Here is an 18,364-nt window from a genome sequence, read left to right on the forward strand (position 1 = left end):
GTATACAAATCAATATGATATTTGATGCTCTTTCACTAATTGATTGTACAATGTACACACACATATGATTTCAGTTGTATAAAACAGTGGCAACACTGCCATGTTGATCTGAGCCTTGCTGTTGCACCTCCCCCAGGTCACATCCACCCTCCAGTCAGCATAATCACCCTGATCCCCAGAGACTTCAATTCACTTTTCCTCCCCTGTTTACCTGTCAGCTAATCCATCCCCTCACCCCGCCTCCCACATCTACTTAATCAGTGCACCCTCAACCCCAATGTTACTCAATTCAGAGCTCCGGCTTGCTCTCTCCAGTCTGTCGCCCAGCCTCGCTCCTCTCTAAAAAAAAAAAAAACTCTCCATAAATATTAACTTCCGTCTCTGAAATAACAAAGTTCTTAATGAGTCTAATGGGTTGTTGTTTTTAACTGCAGTGGAGGAATCATCTCAAATGCCACTTCGTCAACATGGGTCACAAACACACAATGGAAAATGCAGTAAAATACCAGTTAAATCCAGACACTTACACTTTGATGTCCGTCAACAAAATGCCGTCAGCAGAGGGCGATAGAGGAATGTTTTCTCTGAATTATTTATTGGCCTCATGCTGGCTCTCCTCTCATCCTCAGTTTAGGCGTGTCTGTGTTTCTGTCCGTCTATTTCTCTGTCTCTCTTTCAGGCTCTGTCTGTCTATCTCTCTCTCGCTCGCTCTCTCTCTCTCATTCTCTGTCTGTCTGTCTTTGTGTGTGTTTGTCCAGTGTGGATAAAGGGATCTTTCTGTCCATAGAGATGGTCAGGAGGAAATACTGTTATGAATAGTGGATGTGCTCTTATGTCCTCAGGCAGGAAGAAAGTTATTGTCTGTTCCCTGTTTCTTTCGACCACACCGTTGACATACAAACTGCTGCGTCTGCTAATTAGGGTGTAATTTAATCCGTCCTGTACTGCTGAAAAATACACGAGAAATCACAAAACTGTAAATAATGTGTTGAGATCAGAAGAGGGACGTTAAACTGACTGTCCAGTGTTTCTATAAAATATGACCTATAATTCATTAGAATATGAGTTCAATCGTTTTCCGTTTTCCTAAGCAAGTTAGGTCCAAAAAACTGATTTTCACCAAAGTCAAATAAATGTATTGTGTTAGAGGTTTCATGATGTATCCAAACCAACGTAGATCGTTTTCAAGACTGTTGGGATCTCCATAAGCTACACGATGAGGTCCTAAACCTAGAATGAAAGCTATGTCAGAATGTTTGCCTTGGGGTAAGTTGAGCCAATGGCCACCATATCCCGCACAAATGATGATTACATTTAGATCTGTTTTAATGCGTAATATGCATATCGTTTTTTGCAACGTGTCATGCGTATGAATTCAAGATGCATTTTTATAGTTACAGAGCAGACATCAACATGCCCCCGTTTATACAAATGTTAAACAAGCAGGGTTCTCTAGCCCCCCCCTTGAGGTTCTTGAGAAAGCCGCCAAGGAAGTGAGAGGAGAAGTCTATTGGAGCAGCAAAATGGACTGAATGACTCTGAAGATTTACATGAACATGGACCTGTGTGAAAGAGAGGCTATGATAGAGTAGCAGAGGAACACAAGGTCTTATCCGATGACATGGAGTCTGAGCTTGCTAAACGTACCAAGAGATCTCGCGGACCAGTTTCATGGGCTCAGTAGCCTCATGCAGAGAACTTGCATACGAATTGACACATCTAAACAACGTCCCTGTCCCAGACAACTGCTCAAGAAATAGAAGGGTAAGTGATATTGACCAGAGAGATCTATATCTGAATGTAGGCGTACATTTCAGATATACCATATACCACACCCCCCATTCCATGAATTAAACTTTGACCTACCAGCACCATCACCCACTTACCCCAAGCTGTCTCAACTTACCATGTCCCTATCCTCAGTTTACCCCATACCCGGGTTAAGTTGTGCCAGGAGACCACTTTTTTTCAGGACAAGATATGTTTTCAAAACTGTTATATTTACCTGAATTCTGATTATTACCAGGGATACACAACATCCTGAAATACATGTAGATATTTTTGTTTGAAAGAATAATATATTTCCCTTGATGTAGTGATGCTTTTCTCTGTTGGAATGATGTGGGCGTACCCCCAACAACAGAATGGTGTGGGCGTACACCTGTCATTACAAATATTAACGCGAGAAGACCGCTGATTGGCCAGCTCATCATCCTGAGGAGGATGACATCATTCTCTATGAGGAAATAGCAAGCGTTTTTTAAACGGTCTGTGATACAAGTTTGAGGTGGGTTTTTTTTATGTGTTATTTCTCCAATTGATGCTTTGGCCACAAATCCGGGTATAGGAAGAGTGAACAACATTATTTGGGTATGAGTTAACAGAATATGAATTTCACTGGGCAGTTACTTTAAACCCCTGTTTTAAGACTGCTCTGCAGGGTTAAGGTTAATGCCATTACAATTCCAGTCAATTCAGGAAGTACACTGAAAGTCCAATTCTATACCATCCTTTTCAATTAGGAATGTGTGGAATTGGAATTTGGTTTACTTTCGGAATTGACCCCAACTCTGCTCCCCAGGCCAGAACTCCTATATGTGAAGCGTTCCCAGCTACCATTCAGAAGCATCTTCATTCCCTTCTTAGTAGCTGTTGAAATCTCATTCACTGATTCAACATCATTCAAGATTTTCTCTTTTGTGTTGCTAAGTACCTCAGCTCAGAAAATGCAGATTTTTCCCCCCATTATTAGTACAAAGAGTGTGTGTGAGGGGGGGTCATACATTTTTCGACAGCACCATTCACAGCACCCCTCCACCCCTCCACCCCTTCACCCCTTCACCCCTCCACCCATCCACCCCTCCACCCCACCACCCATCCACCCCTCCACCCCTCCACCCCTCCACCCCTCCACCCCTTCACCCCTCCACCCTCCACCCCTTCCCCCCTTTACCCCTCCACCCCTTCACCCCTCCACCCCTCCACCCCTTCACCCCTCCACCCCTTCACCCCTTCACCCCTTCACCCCACCACCCCTTCACCCCTCCACCCCTCCACCCCACCACCCCTTCACCCCTCCACCCATCCACCCCTCCACCCCACCACCCCCTCCACCCCCTCCACCCCACCACCCCTTCACCCCTCCACCCATTCACCCCTCCACCCCTTCACCCCACCACCCCTCCACCCCTTCACCCCTCCTCCCTTGTTCCCTTCATCTTCCTAGGGAACTGTCTGTACCTCCCCCACAACAACCCCGCCTCTCTCTATCTTTCTTTCCCAGCATGCAGTCGCTTAGTCCGGTTCCCCCCAGGCGTTGCCATGGAAACAGACCGCTGTCAGGTTGCTCCTGCTGAACGCTCCCAATGCGTTCTGATTCGCTCTGACAGCATCTGGCTGAGTCACCCACACATGTAACCCCTGTCCAGCCGTTCAGATATCTAGAGGCGCCACCCCCCCCGCTCTGTGGCCTGTCTCCCCCCTTTTCACCCGGCCCCCTTACCCCCCCTGGTGAAACGGTTACAGGAGGTGACTGTGGGGGTGGGGCTGGGGCTCAGAGTAGATGCTGGGGCTGGGGCTCAGAGTAGATGCTGGGGCTGGGGCTGGGGCTCAGAGTAGATGCTGGGGCTGGGGCTCAGAGTAGATGCTGGGGCTGGGGCTCAGAGTAGATGCTGGGGCTGGGGCTGGGGCTCAGAGTAGATGCTGGGGCTGGGGCTGGGGCTGAGGCTGGGGCTCAGAGTAGATGCTGGGGCTGGGGCTCAGAGTAGATGCTGGGGCTGGGGCTGGGGCTCAGAGTAGATGCTGAGGCTGGGGCTGGGGCTGGGGCTCAGAGTAGATGCTGGGGCTGAGGCTGGGGCTCAGAGTAGATGCTGGGGCTGGGGCTGAGGCTGGGGCTCAGAGTAGATGCTGGGGCTGGGGCTGAGGCTCAGAGTAGATGCTGAGGCTGGGGCTGGGGCTGGGGCTCAGAGTAGATGCTGGGGCTGAGGCTGGGGCTCAGAGTAGATGCTGGGGCTGGGGCTGAGGCTCAGAGTAGATGCTGAGGCTGGGGCTGGGGCTGGGGCTCAGAGTAGATGCTGGGGCTGAGGCTGGGGCTCAGAGTAGATGCTGGGGCTGGGGCTGAGGCTCAGAGTAGATGCTGAGGCTGGGGCTGGGGCTCAGAGTAGATGCTGGGGCTGGGGCTCAGAGTAGATACTGGGGCTGGGGCTGGGGCTGGGGCTCAGAGTAGATGCTGGGGCTGGGGCTGGGGCTCAGAGTAGATGCTGGGGCTGGGGCTCAGAGTAGATACTGGGGCTGGGGCTGGGGCTGGGGCTCAGAGTAGATGCTGGGGCTGGGGCTGGGGCTCAGAGTAGATGCTGGGGCTGGGGCTCAGAGTAGATGCTGGGGCTGGGGCTCAGAGTAGATGCTGGGGCTGGGGCTGGGGCTGGGGCTCAGAGTAGATGCTGGGGCTGGGGCTGAGGCTGGGGCTGGGGCTGGGGCTCAGAGTAGATGCTGGGGCTGGGGCTCAGAGTAGATGCTGGGGATGGGGCTGGGGCTCAGAGTAGATGCTGGGGCTGAGGCTGCTACACTAATCCACTGATCACTGGGATCATGGCCTCATGGCAAAAACAACATTCATATTATTTACAGTCAGACTCTTAGTCTCCTGCAGTGTTGTATTGAAGAGAACCTTGTGTCAAACACCATTCAAATGGATACATTAACTGTCAGGCACTTTGTGTCATATTTCTACAAAGCACAGTGAAATGTAATTGATTGATACTGACGGCTTCATCATTGTGGGAGTGAATGGGAACACTTCAGATCAAGTGCTGTTGGTGTCTCTTTTTGATGAGGTTGGATGCTGCACATTCATCCTTCTCTCCTGGTCTGTCTGGTTGACTATGTGTTGTCTCTCCTGGTCTGTCTGGTTGACCATGTGTTGTCTCTCCTGGTCTGTCTGGTTGACTATGTGTTGTCTCTCCTGGTCTGTCTGGTTGACTATGTGTTGTCTCTCCTGGTCTGTCTGGTTGACTATGTGTTGTCTCTCCTGGTCTGTCTGGTTGACTATGTGTTGTCTCTCCTGGTCTGTCTGGTTGACCATGTGTTGTCTCTCCTGGTCTGTCTGGTTGACTATGTGTTGTCTCTCCTGGTCTGTCTGGTTGACTATGTGTTGTCTCTCCTGGTCTGTCTGGTTGACTATGTGTTGTCTCTCCTGGTCTGTCTGGTTGACTATGTGTTGTCTCTCCTGGTCTGTCTGGTTGACTATGTGTTGTCTCTCCTGGTCTGTCTGGTTGACTATGTGTTGTCTCTCCTGGTCTGTCTGGTTGACCATGTGTTGTCTCTCCTGGTCTGTCTGGTTGACTATGTGTTGTCTCTCCTGGTCTGTCTGGTTGACTATGTGTTGTCTCTCCTGGTCTGTCTGGTTGACCATGTGTTGTCTCTCCTGGTCTGTCTGGTTGACTATGTGTTGTCTCTCCTGGTCTGTCTGGTTGACTATGTGTTGTCTCTCCTGGTCTGTCTGGTTGACTATGTGTTGTCTCTCCTGGTCTGTCTGGTTGACTATGTGTTGTCTCTCCTGGTCTGTCTGGTTGACTATGTGTTGTCTCTCCTGGTCTGTCTGGTTGACCATGTGTTGTCTCTCCTGGTCTGTCTGGTTGACTATGTGTTGTCTCTCCTGGTCTGTCTGGTTGACTATGTGTTGTCTCTCCTGGTCTGTCTGGTTGACCATGTGTTGTCTCTCCTGGTCTGTCTGGTTGACTATGTGTTGTCTCTCCTGGTCTGTCTGGTTGACCATGTGTTGTCTCTCCTGGTCTGTCTGGTTGACTATGTGTTGTCTCTCCTGGTCTGTCTGGTTGACTATGTGTTGTCTCTCCTGGTCTGTCTGGTTGACCATGTGTTGTCTCTCCTGGTCTGTCTGGTTGACTATGTGTTGTCTCTCCTGGTCTGTCTGGTTGACTATGTGTTGTCTCTCCTGGTCTGTCTGGTTGACTATGTGTTGTCTCTCCTGGTCTGTCTGGTTGACCATGTGTTGTCTCTCCTGGTCTGTCTGGTTGACTATGTGTTGTCTCTCCTGGTCTGTCTGGTTGACCATGTGTTGTCTCTCCTGGTCTGTCCGGTTGACTATGTGTTGTCTCTCCTGGTCTGTCCGGTTGACTATGTGTTGTCTCTCCTGGTCTGTCTGGTTGACTATGTGTTGTCTCTCCTGGTCTGTCTCTCCTGGTCTGTCTGGTTGACTATGTGTTGTCTCTCCTGGTCTGTCTGGTTGACTATGTGTTGTCTCTCCTGGTCTGTCTGGTTGACTATGTGTTGTCTCTCCTGGTCTGTCTGGTTGACCATGTGTTGTCTCTCCTGGTCTGTCTGGTTGACTATGTGTTGTCTCTCCTGGTCTGTCTGGTTGACCATGTGTTGTCTCTCCTGGTCTGTCTGGTTGACTATGTGTTGTCTCTCCTGGTCTGTCTGGTTGACTATGTGTTGTCTCTCCTGGTCTGTCTGGTTGACTATGTGTTGTCTCTCCTGGTCTGTCTGGTTGACTATGTGTTGTCTCTCCTGGTCTGTCTGGTTGACTATGTGTTGTCTCTCCTGGTCTGTCTGGTTGACTATGTGTTGTCTCTCCTGGTCTGTCTGGTTGACCATGTGTTGTCTCTCCTGGTCTGTCTGGTTGACTATGTGTTGTCTCTCCTGGTCTGTCTGGTTGACCATGTGTTGTCTCTCCTGGTCTGTCCGGTTGACTATGTGTTGTCTCTCCTGGTCTGTCCGGTTGACTATGTGTTGTCTCTCCTGGTCTGTCTGGTTGACTATGTGTTGTCTCTCCTGGTCTGTCTCTCCTGGTCTGTCTGGTTGACTATGTGTTGTCTCTCCTGGTCTGTCTGGTTGACTATGTGTTGTCTCTCCTGGTCTGTCTGGTTGACTATGTGTTGTCTCTCCTGGTCTGTCTGGTTGACCATGTGTTGTCTCTCCTCCAGTCCCGGCCCCAGACATACTGACATCATCAAATTAATCACTAGCTCTGTGAGAGATCAGGTGCAATTTGACTCATAACACACACACATGAACTACAGTGGGGGGAAAAGTATTTAGTCAGCCACCAATTGTGCAAGTTCTCCCACTTAAAAAGATGAGAGGCCTGTAATTTTCATCATAGGTACACGTCAACTATGACAGACAAAATGAGAAAAAAATATCCAGAAGATCACATTGTAGGATTTTTTATGAATTTATTTGCAAATTATGGTGGAAAATAAGTATTTGGTCACCTACAAACAAGCAAGATTTCTGGCTCTCACAGACCTGTAACTTCTTCTTTAAGAGGCTCCTCTGTCCTCCACTCGTTACCTGTATTAATGGAACCTGTTTGAACTTGTTATCAGTATAAAAGACACCTGTCCACAACCTCAAACAGTCACACTCCAAACTCCACTATGGCCAAGACCAAAGAGCTGTCAAAGGACACCAGAAACAAAATTGTAGACCTGCACCAGGCTGGGAAGACTGAATCTGCAATAGGTAAGCAGCTTGGTTTGAAGAAATCAACTGTGGGAGCAATTATTAGGAAATGGAAGACATACAAGACCACTGATAATCTCCCTCGATCTGGGGCTCCACGCAAGATCTCACCCCGTGGGGTCAAAATGATCACAAGAACGGTGAGCAAAAATTCCAGAACCACACGGGGGGACCTAGTGAATGACCTGCAGAGAGCTGGGACCAAAGTAACAAAGCCTACCATCAGTAACACACTACGCCGCCAGGGACTCAAATCCTGCAGTGCCAGACGTGTCCCCCTGCTTAAGCCAGTACATGTCCAGGCCCGTCTGAAGTTTGCTAGAGTGCATTTGGATGATCCAGAAGAGGATTGGGAGAATGTCATATGGTCAGATGAAACCAAAATAGAACTTTTTGGTAAAAACTCAACTCGTCGTGTTTGGAGGACAAAGAATGCTGAGTTGCATCCAAAGAACACCATACATACTGTGAAGCATGGGGGTGGAAACATTTTTTTCTGCAAAGGGACCAGGACGACTGATCCGTGTAAAGGAAAGAATGAATGGGGCCATGTATCGTGAGATTTTGAGTGAAAACCTCCTTCCATCAGCAAGGGCATTGAAGATGAAACGTGGCTGGGTCTTTCAGCATGACAATGATCCCAAACACACCGCCCGGGCAACGAAGGAGTGGCTTCGTAAGAAGCATTTCAAGGTCCTGGAGTGGCCTAGCCAGTCTCCAGATCTCAACCCCATAGAAAATCTTTGGAGGGAGTTGAAAGTCCGTGTTGCCCAGCGACAGCCCCAAAACATCACTGCTCTAGAGGAGATCTGCATGGAGGAATGGGCCAAAATACCAGCAACAGTGTGTGAAAACCTTGTGAAGACTTACAGAAAACGTTTGACCTGTGTCATTGCCAACAAAGGGTATATAACAAAGTATTGAGAAACTTTTGTTATTGACCAAATACTTATTTTCCACCATAATTTGCAAATAAATTCATTAAAAATCCTACAATGTGATTTTCTGGATGTTTTTTTCTCATTTTGTCTGTCATAGTTGACGTGTACCTATGATGAAAATTACAGGTCTCTCTCATCTTTTTAAGTGGGAGAACTTGCACAATTGGTGGCTGACTAAATACTTTTTTTCCCCACTGTACTTTAATAAATATGTAGTTGATGACCCCAGTGAGACACATGGGTGCCGAGGGATTGTGGGAGCCTGAGTAAGCTCTGTTAATTGGGCCTTTTCTGTTCTCAGTCACTAGCTAGAACAGAGCGCTCACCGCCACAACTCTCTCTCTCTCTCTCTCTCTCTCTCTCTCTCTCTCTCTCTCTCTCTCTCTCTCTCTCTCTACAAAACATTATACTCTCACACATTCACACAGTAATCCATCTCTACAGCTCAGTGGGAAGGGGTATCTTGCAGTCACCAGGCCCTCTTGTGACAGACAGGCAGTTCTGGAGACATGCTTTTGAGTGCCTCACACACAGACACACACTCCCCCCCCATCTACAAGATGTGCTCCTCTGGAATTCTGTCTTGGATCTAAGGAATGTCTATGGTGTGCACAGAAGACCCACACATCGATCCTCAAACACCCCCCAAGAGTCCAATCTCCCCTTCAACCACTTCAGACGCTTTCAGAGGAAGTCAATCAAAATGCTGGGTGGGGTGTGGGCTACGCTCTGTGGTAGAGAGCAGGGAGAACGGGATTACCCCCCCTACTCCAGATTCCTGTATAGCCTGGGAGGTAAACAACCCTCTCCCGCTGTGAGAATGGAGATTAACCTGTCTGGGTCCTTGTGTGACCGATGTGGTAAGACTTCAACACAGACAAGTATAATTCACTATTATGATGCAGTTATAATGTATTGTAATATTTGTCCTCATAATCAGGTTGAACGTACATGTTAAGTATAATCTTAAAGTGGTCCTATATAAATTACATCTGTTTTCTACTCACGCAGACACTCCATAGCCTTGTTTTGGATCATCTCCAGAGGAAACATAGCCTTGTTTTAGATCATCTCCAGAGGAAACATAGCCTTGTTTTGGATCATCTCCAGAGGAAACATAGCCTTGTTTTGGATCATCTCCAGAGGAAACATAGCCTTGTTTTGGATCATCTCCAGAGGAAACATAGCCTTGTTTTGGATCATCTCCAGAGGAAACATAGCCTTGTTTTGGATCATCTCCAGAGGAAACATAGCCTTGTTTTGGATCATCTCCAGAGGAAACATAGCCTGGTTCTCTTGCAGATAACAGATAGCTTTGTTTCTGTCTGACGGAGCGTGGAGGGAAACACCCAGGTGGTGGGGAGTGGAGTGGGGAGCATTAATGGTCCTCTGGAGAGCACGGCGCTTGTAACGCCAGGGTAGTGGGTTCGATCCCCGGGACCACCCATATGTAAAAATGTATGCACACATGACTGTAAGTCGCTTTGGATAAAAGCGTCTGCTAAATGGCATATTATTATTTATATTATAGACCATAGAATTAGGAATTAGAGTACTAGAATGGACATGACCCTTCTTATGATGTGATAAAGGTCAGCCATTTTGGTCAGGTCAGCCATTTTGGTCAGGTCAGCCATTTTGGTCAGGGAGTTGGTCAACCATGGTTTGCCAGAGCTGTGATAAGATATTGTGTAAAATAATGAATTTGAAGACATTATCTGCTAGCTAGCTAGCCAGCCAGTTTTTGAGGAATGATTCCATAAATGTTTCAAATTAACTACCAATATGCCAATCAATCCACAGCCATACACTGGCTGACATCAGTTGATGACAGGACTTAGACAAGTTTTAAATGCAACAAGAACTGATGTTGTATCATATAAAACACTCACAGCTTTTGCAGCAGTCCTCCACTGGACCGCAGGTGGGCAGTGTGGAAAGCACCCTGTGTGTGTGTGTGTGTGTGTGTGTGTGTGTGTGTGTGTGTGTGTGTGTGTGTGTGTGTCCAGCTGGTCTGAGCCCCTCCCCCAGGAAGCCCCTTGTGAGTGATTTTCAGGAGACAGTCTGAAAGAACAATACTGTGAGAAATCGTGTGGGGGTGGCTGGGTCACTCTGCACTCAATGACGTCACTGTGTCTGTCTGTCTGCACTCAATGACGTTACTGTCTGTCTGTCTGTCTGCCACCAAATGAATGTATGTATCTTGCTGTGTCTAAATGGGTTGGTTGTATGTTTGTGTAGCATGGTGTGCCAGGGCCTATAAACTCTGATATAATGGAGTGGTAAGACAAATGGCTAGTGATTGAGACTAAGTATGTATGTGTGTGTGTTTGTGTGTTTGGTTATACTATCCTTGTGGGGACCAGAAGTCCTCACAAGGATAGTAAAACAAGGAAAATTCAGACATTCCACCGGTCCCCACAAGGAAAAGGCTATTTTTAGGGTTAGGTTTAGGGTTAGGGGTTTTGGGTTAGGGTTAGGGTTAAGGTTAGGTGAAGGGTTAGGGTTAAGCCTTCCTCATGCTTCGGTTCGGCTTGCGCCTAGCTAAACTCAGCTAGGCGAACTGAACGAGTGTGCTAGCATAGTCCCTTGAAAGACCTTCGCTTGAAAAACGAAATAAAACCTGCAATAGTACTGTTTGTCCATCTTGAGATGCCATAGCCTTCCTCAAAATAGTCAGAATTAATCTAAGATAACTCAAGAAATCTGTCATTAATGTTGCCATTTTTGCTGAGGAGATCTTAGTCACGCAATTTTACATCTAACTAAGATGTTTGGTGCAGTATTTCTCAAGTAAAAAAATTGCCATGAAAACGATTAATCTCTCATTGAATGACAACCAACCCTTCATTGAAGATTCCCTACTGTTGACCAATCACCGACAAAGGGACTTCGGCTACCGAACTTTGGCTTGCTTCGAGAAAGAATGTCTTGTGCCCGAACAGCTGAAAACCAAAACGAACAATAACAAAATGCCGTCATAATATAATATACAGTAACTGTTCCGATGGGAAGCATGCGGACGCCTTTACGGTTAGAGGTTATGGAAAATAAGATTTTGAATTGGAATCAATTGTTCGGTTCCCACAAGGATAGTAAAACAAACGTGTGTGTGTGGGTGTGGGTGGCAATAAAGATCCTCTCTCGTGTGTGTGTGGGTGTGGGTAAAGAGGTCACCTGGCTCTCTCGCTCCCACTCACCACTCCAGAAAACCCACCAGCACTGAACGTTCCGGAATATAAAGTGTGAACCAACATTAGCGCAGCTTAGACCCCTGCTATAGGGAATGTGCGGGTGAGAGAGAGGGAGTGAGAGGGAGGGAGAGCAGGCATGCCAAAAATCTGAGGGGGCACAAAATACGTGAGGATGTCTAGGGGGTGGGTCCAGAGAGGGGCTAGGCCCACCGACTGTAAAATTGGAGAATTTTGCATTTTTCAAACACCTGAAACAGCTTTTTCCTGCAATCTAGAGCATAATCATTATGCTTAATTCTATATAATATATATATATTTTTTTATATCTAAGCATACCTCTTGTTGGTTCTTTTTTTTTAAGAATATGCTTCTCTGCTAAATCTGGGTAAAAGATTGAAAGGAATGTGAGTATTATTCAGTACATTTAGTTAATGCTTGACTTTCTAAAGTCTACCAACCTTGCCAACAGACATGCCAGCTAAGATAGTTAGTCAAGCTAGCTACTCTAACGTGATTGATATTCTGAAATGGCTTCTTGGTAGCTAGTTATGAGGTTGGGAGATTGGGAACCTATCTGGGCTGGCTAAAGACAACTTCATAACATTGCTAGGTGGCTAATAGTATTACAGAGATGAACAACAACAACAACAAATGAAAGCTACAAGCAGCCATGCCGGGGTTCAAGCTGTGGCCCCACCATCAGGAAAAATTGGACACATCACCCTGGGATTAACTACTTCTGTACTCCTGACCACGGTTGGCAGATATCAGAACTCAAAATCAACCAGATCATGCTAAATGCTTTTGATGTATTTTGGAAACATTTAAATGAAATTGACTTCACCTTAAACGTCGTCTTCTTCTGAACCGATCGGAACCAAATTTTCCAAGAGTCTAGCTAAAACAACATGGCCGCTATGAACCAATGAGCTTGCATTAACGTTTTTTCCTGACCAACATCGCCACCATGCAACCAATCTCTACCGGTTAACTAGACTCACCTCCCTGAGCGTGTGTGCCAACTTCCTTCACCCTGAGTCATGTTGCTAAATTGTACAGTCCTGAGCCTTTTAATCTCACAGGAATTTGCATTTTTTTTTACTAAAACAGCAGAACAAGGAACATATAATAATAACAATAATGAACTAGAACAAATAAAATATGGTTTCACCAGCTTCGCTGCTCTGTGACTTTCAACGTGGCACCGTCATAGGATGCCACCTTTCCAACAAGTTAATTTGTCAAATTTCTGCCTTACTAGAGCTGCCCCGGTCAACTGTAAGTGCTTTTATTGTGAAGTGGAAACGTCTAGGAGCAACAACGGCTCAGCCGCGAAATGGTAGGCCACAGAAGCTCACAGAACGGGACCACCAAGTGCTGAAGGACGTAGCGCGTAAAAATCGTCTGTCTTCGGTTGCAACACTCACTACCGAGTTCCAAACTGCTTCTGGAAGCAACATCAGCACAATAACTCTTCGTCGGGAGCTTCATGCAATCTTAACGCTACAGCTTACAATGACATTCTAGACAATTCTGTGCTTCCAACTTTGTGGCAACAGTTTGGGGAAGGCCCTTTCCTGTTTTAGCATGACAATGACCCTGTGCACAAAGCGAGGTCCATACAGAAATGGTTTGTCGAGATCGGTGTGTGGAAGAACTTGACTGGCCTGCACAAAGCCCTGACCTCAACCCCATCGAACAACTTTGGAATGAATTGGAACGCCGGCAGCGAGCCAGGTCTAACAGCCCAACATCAGTGCCCGACCTCACTAGTGGCTGAATGGAAGCAAGTCCCCGCAGCAATGTTCCAACATCTAGTGGGAAGCCTTCCCAGAAGAGTGGAGGCTGTTATAGCAGTGAAGGGGGGACCAACTCCATATTAATGCCCATGATTTTGGAATGAGATGTTCGACAAGCAGGTGTCCACATACTTTCGGTCATGTAGTGTATATACACTACAAGTCTACTATTTTTTACATTGTAGAACAATAGTGAAGACATCAAAACTGTGAAATAACACATGGAATCATGTAGTAACCAAAAAAGTGTGAGATTCTTCAAAGTAGCCACCCTTTGCCTTGATGACAGCTTTGCACACTCTTGGCATTCACTCAACCAGCTTCATGAGGTAGTCACCTGGAATGCATTTCAATTAGCAGGTGTGCCTTCTTAAAAGTTCATTTGTGGAATTTATTTCCTTCTTAATGCATTTGAACCAATCAGTTGTGTTGTGACAAGGTAGGGGGGGGTATACAGAAGATAGCCCTATTTGGTAAAAGACCAAGTCCATATTATGGCAACAAGAGCTCAAATAAGCAAAGAGAAATTACAGTCCATCATTACTTTGAAGGTCAGTCAATCCAGAACATTTCAAGAACTTTGAAGGTTTCTTCAAGTGCAGTCGCAAAAACCATCAAGCGCTATGATGAAACTGGCTCTCATGAGGACCACCACAGGAAAGGAAGACCCAGAGTTACCTCTGCTGCAGAGGATAAGTTCATTTGAGTTACCAGCCTCAGAAACTGCAGCCCAAATAAATGCTTCACAGAGTTCAAGTAACAGACACATCTCAACATCAACTGTTCAGAGGAGACTGCGTGAATCAGGCCTTCATGGTCGAATTGCTGCAAAGAAACCACTACTAAAGGACACCAATAAGAAGAGGAGACATGCTTGGGCCAAGAAACATGAGCAATGGACATTAGACCGGTGGAAATGTATCCTTTGGTCTGGAGTCCAAATGTAAGATTTTTGGTTCAAACCGCAGTGTCTTTGTGAGAACGGATGATCTCCGCATGTGTATTTCTAACCGTAAAGCATGGAGGAGGTGTTATGGTGTGGGGGTGCTTTGCTAGTGACACTGTCTGTGATTTATTTAGAATTCAAGGCACACTTAACCAGCATGGCTACCACAGCATTCTGCAGCGTTACGCCATCCCATCTGGTTTGGGCTTAGTGGGACTATCATTTGTTTTTCAACAGGACAATGACTCAACACACCTCCAGGCTGTGTAAGGGCTATTTTACCAAGAGGGAGAGTGATGGAGAGCTGCATCAGATGACCTGGCCTCCACAATCCCCTGACCTCAACCCAATTGAAATGGTTTGGGATGAGTCGGACAGCAGAGTGAAGGAAAAGCAGCCAACAAGTGCTCAGCATATGTGGGAACTCCTTCAAGTCTGTTGGAAAAGCATTCCAGGTGAAGCTGGTTGAGAGAATGCCAAGAGTGTGCAAAGCTGTCATCAAGGCAAAGGGTGGCTATTTGAAGAATCTCAAATATAAAATATATTTTGATTTGTTTAACACTTTTTTGGTTACTACATGATTCCATGTGTTATTTCATAGTTTTGATGTCTTCACTATTATTCTACAATGTAGAAAATAGTAAAAATAAAGAAAAACCCTTGAATGAGTAGGTGTGTCCAAACATTTGACTGGTACTGTATATATTGAACATACATATTTTTTTAACAGGACAAATCTGAGGGGGCACGTGCCCCTGTGCCCCCTATGGGCATGACGCCTCTAAGAGACAGCGAGAAAAAGAGGGAGACTGGTGGGATTACACATAATGGACTTCCCTCTGGCTCACAAAGAAACCCACTAAACGTTTCCACCAAGGGTACATGAACTGGTCTAGGCAAGCGGGAACCGTGGGCGGCTCCTTTAAGGGCAGACATCCCCCGAATGAGAGACAGTGGATCCTACAGTGCAGTGTGCTTCGAGCGGATATGGAGAAAATGGAACGGTGCCGCCGGTAGCCTCCTGTATCTGTCTAACTGCTCGTCGAGGATAACGATATGAAGACAAGTAATGTATATTATTGGCCTTGATTGGAGAACAACAACAACAACAACAACAACAACAACAGCAATAACAACAAACAACAGAGCAAGGATTGGCTCCCCGACATCAGCGTAGCGCCATGCAGTGAGTCGGACATCGAGGTGAGCGCTGCTGCGTTCATGTTTTCAATTTTGTGGCTTCCGACCTGCTTGGATATTGCTGGAAGCTTTTTAGCGCCCATTCTAGCCTACTAGTTGCCTTTATGATCGCCAACCTGTAACCTAGGCAACGTTCCACATATAATTGTATTTCTAGGCTATGATAATGTTTGCTTCGTGCTTTAGTGAGGAGGGCAGCTAGGCTCAGCGGCTCACTGTGTTCGCTCCAGGTGCTGAAGGATAGCCGTCTGTCCATTCGACTCGCCAACGCGCCTGGTGCTGAAACGCATCCATTTAAAAAAACATTATTGCGACACACGGGTAGCCTAGACCGTAACAAACTTGATTGATGCCTATCTTATTACACCTCAGTGATTGATGCGCTTCCTCAGAGAAGCCTCAAGACATTAGCTATTTGGGATTGAGGGTCGCGGTAAGGGACTTTCCCCCTAATCCATTTAGCGGATCGAGGGGTAGGTCTCTGGTCACTGACCATAACAGAGACCATTATAACATTCTGTCTCCAGCAGTCATGGGCAATCACAGGGACTGTCTGTGTCCTGGCCATGCGAATAGTCTCTCTGTTAACGGTCATTAATTGACGCAGATTTCGGGATCCGTTCTTTCACCGGCAGAGTCGGCGCTCAGCCATTCAGCAGCCCGTTATTTCTCATTCATGAGTACCGCCACCGCGCGCACATGCTACCACAGCATATTGATTATTCCCATTGATTAAAATGCCTAGGCTACTAGGCTAGTCATATCGTTTACAGTTCTTTCTAATTGGTAACGGCTTATATAGGCATACTGTTATACATTATTTTTGCTTTTATTGCGGCCTGTTTTATTTGCTAGACTATGATCAAACAGATATGCTACCGTGAAAATCAAACAACCATCATGCCACTTAATATAACAATGTAGGCCGACCTAGTTTTACAAGTGATGGTTTTGTTACCATTCTGTAAAAAATGCTCCAATCGCCTGTTACTTCACATAATTAATTATCTGATTATAGCCTATGTATGCACCGTTCATAATTTCAGGGTGTTTTGGTCATCTGTGAAATACATTTAGTGGGTGAGAGGGACAGGAAGCAGAAACTAGTCGCGGAATGCGCGTCTCCCACGCTCTATCCTTTATCACGGTTGGGCCATATGGAGGCACGCTGCACGAAGGACCGCCCTCAGCTCGCTCAATATTTACATTAGCTCTGTTTGTCTCCGTGCCCTTTCTCACCCTAGAGGACATGCTAATTAGTGTGTTTAACATGCACAGTGGCGTGTGGCTTGTTATAAGTGGGTCCTTGTTTCTTGTTTTATATCACCTGGAGGTGTAGTCTTACAGTGGGCACATTCAGAATTAGAAGGAAATAATAGATTCCTTACAGGAGTATTTTTTATAATACAGCACTCCTCAAAGGCATCATTTCCAGGTGTTTGTGTATTTACTCACAGTACATTATGCTTGTAGCATGACTCAGTGTTTGGTCATAGATTAAGTTACGCCTGCCCTGACTACTGTCATCATGTCAGCCCAGTCTGACTCTATCAGTCTTTATAAGAGAGGCTGTATCAGTTAGATCTGTTGCTAGGCTACATCCCACTTCTACCAGGAGAGAACATTCCTCTCTCAGACAGTTGGTTGAGAGTCAGGAAGCGGCCAGCAGGGGTTATCAGAGGTCAGGTCAAAGGTCATAGTGTGTGGTCTGTGATGATGAGGCCAGAGCGGGTGAGGGTTGTATAACTCTGACCTCTGACCCCTTTCTTACCTCTGGAGGTCTTATCTACTGGCTGGCTCTATGGGCTTTCTGATGCTCCCTCTCTCTCTCTGACATCCTTTCTTCTGGATGTCTGATGCTCCCTCTCTCTCTCTGACATCCTTTCTTCTGGATGTCTGATGCTCCCTCTCTCTCTCTGACATTCTTTCTTCTGGATGTCTGATGCTCCCTCTCTCTCTCTGACATTCTTTCTTCTGGATGTCTGATGCTCCCTCTCTCTCTCTGACATTCTTTCTTCTGGATGTCTGATGCTCCCTCTCTCTCTCTGACATTCTTTCTTCTGGATGTCTGATGCTCCCTCTCTCTCTCTGACATTCTTTCTTCTGGATGTCTGATGCTCCCTTTCTCTCTCTGACATTCTTCTCTCAGTCGGTCATCCTTTCTGATGCTCCCTCTCTGTCTGTCATCCTTTCTGATGCTCCCTCTCTGTTGGTCATCCTTTCTTCTACCCATTAAGCCCACTTCCATCTTTGGATTCAAATAAAATTGAAAACAAGAACACATTTCTGCTGTTTTGTGATGCGTGATTTGAAGGAGTCAGGTGCAGGAGGGTAAATCACACTATACAGAGTTTATTCCGTAATCCAGCGTAACCAGTCCAGTGTGCAAAACAGGCGCACTGGAACAAACATGCACACGTTTGGCATTGAGAAGCTAGCAGAGAATACAGAGCAAGGGAACACAGGGACGTGAGGGCATAAATACACAGGTGAACAGGTAGACACAGGTGACACCGATAGGATAATGATTAGTCCAGACTGTGAGTGAGGAGGTGCCTAAGGTCTCGGAGGATGACACCTAGTGGGTCGCTCCGGAACTGCGACCCCCTCCTGTATCAAGCCACCCTCCCCCTCTGACGATCCCGCTGGTGAAGAAACCGGATGTGGAAGGTCCTGGGCTGGCGTGGTTACACGTGGTCTGCGGTTGCGAGGCCGGTTGGACGTACTGCCAAATTCTCTAAAATGACTTCGGAGTCGGCTTATGGTAGAGAAATGAACATTCCTGCCAATTGCACGCTCCCT

The 18,364-nt window shown here is 46.6% G+C and overlaps 1 protein-coding gene across 1 annotated transcript in view; it reads left to right on the forward strand.

Annotated features, from left to right (window-relative positions):
* The first annotated feature begins 15,193 nt into the window (after nt 1-15,193).
* LOC121567672 (SH2B adapter protein 2-like) overlaps nt 15,194-18,364 on the forward strand; it is a 48,825-nt gene continuing 45,654 nt past the window's right edge. Inside the window, exon 1 of the mRNA XM_045220932.1 lies at nt 15,194-15,565. The gene's annotated coding sequence lies outside the window, so the exon portion shown is untranslated. The remainder of the gene's footprint in view (nt 15,566-18,364) is intronic.

The sequence above is a fragment of the Coregonus clupeaformis genome, chromosome 6 (genome assembly GCF_020615455.1).
Source record: "Coregonus clupeaformis isolate EN_2021a chromosome 6, ASM2061545v1, whole genome shotgun sequence".
Lineage (NCBI taxonomy): Eukaryota > Metazoa > Chordata > Actinopteri > Salmoniformes > Salmonidae > Coregonus > Coregonus clupeaformis.